The sequence below is a fragment of the Pinus tabuliformis genome, chromosome 1_2 (genome assembly GCF_031772625.1).
Source record: "Pinus tabuliformis cultivar Carrire ecotype Pingquan chromosome 1_2, CPIR1, whole genome shotgun sequence".
Classification (NCBI taxonomy): domain Eukaryota; kingdom Viridiplantae; phylum Streptophyta; class Pinopsida; order Pinales; family Pinaceae; genus Pinus; species Pinus tabuliformis.
The window spans coordinates 1,021,517,712-1,021,524,416 of NC_142298.1; the positions used below are offsets into that span (position 1 = coordinate 1,021,517,712).

At 35.3% G+C, this 6,705-nt stretch overlaps 1 pseudogene; it reads left to right on the forward strand.

The window, feature by feature from the left end:
* LOC149209584 (subtilisin-like protease SBT5.6) overlaps positions 1-6,116 on the forward strand; it is an 89,976-nt pseudogene extending 83,860 nt beyond the window's left edge.
* Positions 6,117-6,705: the final 589 nt, after the last annotated feature.

The window sequence follows — 6,705 nt, forward strand, 5'->3', positions numbered from 1 at the left end:
TTAGTGGTCACAGTGGGGACTTTCTTTTCTTGCTAAAGAATCATTTTATGTAAAGTAAAATGATTTTGATATCTGTCACCTGTGGGTGTCTGTGCCTAAAAACCCTCTTCTGCTACCCTAACTCCAACATATTTGGATCAGGGATCATTGCATCAGGGACCACTGATGCAGTAAGATAAGGGTACAGACTTTTTCTCACTGGTTTCTCCACTGGGCCCTCATACTTCAAAGAGTGTGTCCTTTGACCTAATGAAAAGACGGGCTCACAATTGGTTTGGAGGCTTAAAAAAGTTTTTGCAGATGGGTTGGATTTAAAAGTAGTAATTTCCTTTGCTGAGCACTGAGCATTAAAAACGCTTTGCATGTGGAGGTGGCAAAGCATTGAAAATGCTCTGCATATGGGGAGGCGTGTCTTATTAAATTCAAAGTTATTTTGAATCTGCACTTTGATTTACAGATTTAATATATGATATCTTTTTTTTTAACAAGATCTTAATCTTGATGACATGGTATATTAAGCGTAACATACCTAATTCGACCTTTATAGTTGTAAAACAGTCTGTCAGAATGTAAGCTCACAGTGTCACATTTATAACATGGCTTTGTGAATTTGTTTTGAATTTTGCACTTATAATAGTGAATTTGTTTGAATTTTGTATAATAATTTGTTTGATAAATATTAAGTATTTTAAATTTCTATAATTTATTATGTTTTTGAAATATAAATCTTTCTGATTAAGCAAAAATATTAATTTAGTAATATGTATTTTAAGATATAAGTAGAAATATTACTTATTTTATAGTATATTTTTTGGACTCTTGCCAGTTTATATATATATATATATTAAATGCTTAATTAACAAATGTAATCATTGTCCCCATGTAGTTTATAACTGAGTATGAGGGTGATATGTAAGTATCTCACGTTTATAATAAACTAATAGTAAAAATAATAATAGTTAATGTTAGGCCCCAAACAAAATTTACTTACAAATTTTTTTTACCACATTGAAATTCCAAATTAGATAATTTTATAAACATCTTTACTCTTTACTAAAGACTACCATTTCTTAAATAAATAAAAGAAGAAGGGTTAATTCAACACAAAAAATGGAAGATGCAAAATCTTTTAATATTTGTTATGATGAGCACCTCCAGAAATTTAATCTCTTTTAGGCATGATAAATCCAGAATTAAACGAATCTTGACTCTTTTAAATTAAATAAAGAAAAAAAACCAATATCACATCACACCATTACCCAATATCACATCACACCATTACCTTGAAATTAAACTTCAACCAACCGGTCAAAAGAAAAGCTCTACTAAATTTATTGCTCCATCCCATCTTATCATCTTGCATCATTATAGTTCTCTTTAACTGTTACCCATACACTTACTGTATTAGAACACAGATAAGACTACTGCAAATAAATTCCAAACACCAAAACTCCCATTTACAATATTTTTCAACTTAAAAGTTTTGTCATGTATGAATGGCAAGTTGATTGGCACGCACTATTACTTGAAGGGTTTTGAGGCCTCACACTATCCTCTCAATGGAATAGTTACAGGAGAGTATCGTTCACCTCATGACCGCGAAGGCCATGGCACCCACACTTCCTCCAGCGCTGCGGGTCGGGAAATGGATGTTGCAGCGTTAGGCGGTTTCGTCGTTGGGAAAGCCGCAGGCGGGGCTCCGATGGCCAGGTTGGCAATGTACAAGGCGTGTTGGGGCCAGCCTGTCATTGAGGGCACTGTGGTGGAGATGACGTGCTCTGATATTGACACGCTAGCAACCCTGGATGATGCTATCCATGATGTCATCCACGCATTAAGTATATCCATTGGGATTGCTGGCCTGCAACCTTTGTATATTGATGCAATCGCTATTGGAACCCTACATGTCATCAAGCGAGGTGTCTTCGTGGCTTGCAGTGTTGGCAATGATGGGCCAAAACCTGCCACGACAACAAATCTGGCTCCATGGATCACTACCGTGGCAGCCCAGGGATTTTGTGTCACCAATGTTGCTCAGGAATGGCACCAAAATCATGGCAAGCTCAACTTACATTTTTCATAATGTTTTATTCAAATTAATAACAAATAATTATTTTGATGGTGTTAAAGAAGATAAATCTGAATCTATGGCAATATTTTATTTCAGGTATGAAATTAGATCAGATGGAACTATAAAGCATATCATTTTATTAGAGGTAGTCTTGATGAAAATAATAAAGTATGATGATCATAGAGGATATTAAGTTTTTTATATATATTTTCGGATCATGATTATAGAGTAAGTTTTAAAACTAATTGACTAAGAGTTTATCATTTTCTAAAATAATAAATCTCATGACTCAAAAGTATTTAGTAAGAGTAAAAGTCTACCTTCTTTTTAACAGGTGACAAAATTTATCATAACTCAGTTGTCAAACCATCTCTAACTGCCAATCACTAATAAAGGTTGACTCATCACGGTTATTCAAGGAAAACCAAGCCACCTAGAATAACCCGCTGGTGGTCTGTAAGAGGGCAGGCTTTCACTCCTGCCAGATGCCTTTGGGTCTTGAGCCGTTAACCTGTTTCCTTAGATCCAAAGAAGATGAGCTCTTAGCCATGCAGAGACAATTTTAGAATATACTCCAAACCCAAAAAATCCACCCTCTTACAAACCAATAACATATAATTTCAAATTACAATATTTTCTTTTAATAATAATAATTAATTATTATAATTCATAAATCACAACGATAAATAATAATTGTGTTCACTACCAATTAATATAATATAAGCTTTCATCAATTTACTTTAAAAGTAACCTCGTCTTCAAGCCCCTGAAGGATGATATAGCTATTCTGGTTACTTTATAGTTCTTTGAAAATGATATATAGGCCTTGTGAATGAGCTCTCGTGCTTTGAGTTTTCTTCGATATTACAATAACAAATTACTAAGTTCTTTTGATTTTTGCAGGGGCCAAAATGTGACCCCTTACAAACAAGTTCTATCCATTGGTGTTTGCTTCTGATGCAGTGCTTCCCACTGTAAACAAAGCCATCCATTGGTGTTTGCTTCTGATGCAGTGCTTCCCACTGTAAACAAAGCCAATATGTCTGCTGGGTATGTCTCCACCATCCCACCTAGTTGAGAATTACATCAAAATCTCAATGGTAACCTATGTTGTGCTTAAAAATGGATAGATAAATTGCAGATAAGATTCATGAATTGACCAATGTATTACGAATGCCTGTTCATATGCAGGCAATGCCTTCCAGGATCTTTGGACTCAAAGAAAGTAAAAGGGAAAACAGTATTCTGCCTTAGAGGATATGGTACCAGGGTTGGGAAAGGCATAGAAGTGAAAAGGGCAGGAGGGGCTGCAATAATTCTGGCAAATCTTCCAATTAATGCAGCAGAAATATCAGTGGATGCACATGTTTTAGCTGGGACTGCAGTGGTCTCTGATGATGCAGCAACCATCCTTGCTTACTTCAATTCTACTACTAAACCCCATGCACAAATTATACCAGCTTATACTGTCCTGGGAACCAGGCCGGCACCATTCATGGCTGTCTTTTTTTCCAGGGCCCCAATTTGGTCATCCGGACATCCTTAAGGTAAAGAGATTCATTCTGGTACAGATTAATAACATTTTCTTCAAACTTGTCATAATAACTTTTCTTAAAATTTGTCATTTTTGGTAGAATACAAGAGCTTCTGTTTAGAATCCCATATGTTACCGCATCTATATAGTCCGTTTTCTTGCCAGGTCTCACAGGGAACACAACCCTGCTCTTAATTGTATATCAAAATAAGAACTTCAGGTTTCCAGCCTAGCCTGTGTTGGTAGGTTTACTTAATCAGGTCACAGTCCAATAGGGTTCTGTATTAATAAAGAAATCTACATTATTCTGAAAGTTAAAAATAACTTAGTGTTTATTAGGCATTTACATTCGATTTTCATTTTCATTTTTTCATCATTTTTTCATTTAGTGACCCTTTCCATTTTAGGTGTTTATTCTAAGAGGATTGCAATGTTAGGTGTCAGTATACAAAGCGTATAAAGAGCCAAAAGTGGAATTATCAATATTTTTTGGTAGTAACAATTGTTAGACTATTTTTTAAAAATTTCAAGTTTTCCTTATAACACAGGATATGACATATTATATGGTTGATTTAAAAGGGTAAAATATCATTTTAGCTTGAATTCAGGAAGCAGAAAACACAGAATTATTATATTATTACGACTTAAATTATACTGAATATCGTGATTTTTGCAAAAATTTACAGAAAAGTGATTGAGTTATATAATATTTATCATATAATCTAAAACATTCCTAAAATAAAGTACAAAATTCTGGATAAGATTTTGTCATATCGATATTCCTGATGACAATTATTACAATATTCTTCACACAATTTGTCACAAGATTTGTTAGGACACATAATATTCCTGGGACAAATTATCATCACTTAATTTTATGTCACAATATCTCTAAGGAGACATACAATATTGCCAGGGACAAACTACCATACTTTTCGTAAGATTCTGTGACACAGAATTCCTCAGGAGAGATTAAATATTCTCTTCTCTGCAAGACTTGCAACCATCTTCTCAGTGCTCTGACACCTTATCTTAAAATTTTAAATTGACTATCAAGCCAAACAAAAACCAACTTTAAAATTTATTTACAATAGCTGCAAGTTTGGGACCACCTTTTAAATTACTACTGTATTCGCGTTAGCCAAAAAGCATAGAGTTACATTTGTAATTTGAGCAACCATCTTCTCAGTGCTCCGACACCTTATCTTAAAATTTTAAATTGACTATCAAGCCAAACAAAAACCAACTTTAAAATCTAATTACAATAGCTGCAAATTTGGAACCACCTTTTAAATTAATACTGTGTTCGCATTAGCCAATAAGCATAGAGTTACATTTGTGATTTGAGCTTCCCAGCCTCAAAATCCTGTACTTTGTTGGTTTTTTAACAGCATAAACAACCTCAAAATCCTGTTCTATTTTGGATTGTTTAACAGCATAAACATCAATTTCAATCTATGTCAAATGGAGTTACATTTGTGATTTGAGCTTCCCAGCCTCAAAATCCTGTACTTTGTTGGTTTTTTAACAGCATAAACAACCTCAAAATCCTGTTCTATTTTGGATTGTTTAACAGCATAAACATCAATTTCAATCTATGTCAAATGCAAATGGAAAAATGTTGTGTTTATTTCAGTGTTCCCTTGCTTAACATATTATATTGCTTTTTGCAGCCAGATATCACAGCACCTGGTCTGAACATACTGGCAGCCTGAAGTGGAGCAGTCTCTCCTACCAAGCTTTTAATGGATGATCGTCGTGTAAAGTACAATATTATCTCGGGGACATCAATGTCGTGCCCACATCTTGCAGGAATAGCAGCCCTATTAAAGGCAGTTCATCCAAATTGGAGCCCTGCCGCTATCAAATCTACCCTCATGACCACAGGTGATTAATCTCATTCATTGAAAAATTTAAAACTAGGGTTTCTTGCGGTGTAATCTAACATTTTTTGAGTATTTCATTTTCTTTCCTGCAGCAAATGTTACAAACAATGAAGGTCATTCAATTTCAGATGCATCTGGAAATCCAGCCACACCATTCAGTTATGGATCAGGTCAAGTGAACCCCAACCGGGCATCAGATCCAGGCCTGTTGTATGATGCCACAATAGAAGATTATGTCCTCTTTCTTTGTGGCAGTGGAGCCAATGCTTCTACCATTTTACGAAACAGTAGTTTCAAATGCCCGAAAATCCCACCTAAAGATTATCAACAGAACTATCCATCAGTTGCCATTGCAAACTTGAGAAACAAGGAGACAGTCACCTGGACTGTCACCTTTGTGGGTGGCAAAAGCGAATACACTGTTTCAGTCGATGAACCACCAGGTGGTGTATCTGTACATATCAATCCTAAGAAGTTGTCTTTCCAATCTACAGGAGAAAAACAGATTTTCACTATACAATTCACCCTTCAAAATCCTCTTAATAACAAGTATGTATTCGGGTCCTATACTTGGAGTGATGCAAATCACCTAGTCAGGAGTCCTATAGCTGTCTCATCGATGTAAATAGGCACTTAGCCATTCATGTCATGGATCACTATAATGGAAGAACTTGAGGAATAAGAATCTGTATGCTTTAAGAATGCGAGTGGCTTAGATTCAAAGTCTGATCAGGCTCCATACAAATTGGCTTCAAATGAGCTGGAGTGATTGTAACTTGTACCCATATGTTCAAGCATATTTTCATCCTCTGCTCAGGTCGCGTTTATGTGCATTTCTAAAAATTGACACAGAAAATCTATTTCAACTCAAATCTCTGGTGTAGAAGCAAATGCATTCCATACCAAGCAAATTTCCTGCGTAATTTGAATGACCCAGAAAAGATAAAGATACAACGGGTTTAGCGTAGTTCAAGGATTAAGAAGCCAAGGACCCTGTTTTCTAACAGGGCCATCTCTCTTTGAGATAGTCAGTAAGTCTAAAAAATTCAAAATAAATGAGGACTATACAGACTTTGTCCAAGGTTTATTCAAAATAAATGAGGACCATGCAGACTTTATCCAGAGTTAATTGTAATGACCCTTTTTAATTAATTGGGTAGGAAATAGCCTATGTACTCGTACCCCGCAAGTGGATATACAAAGATCCTATGGTT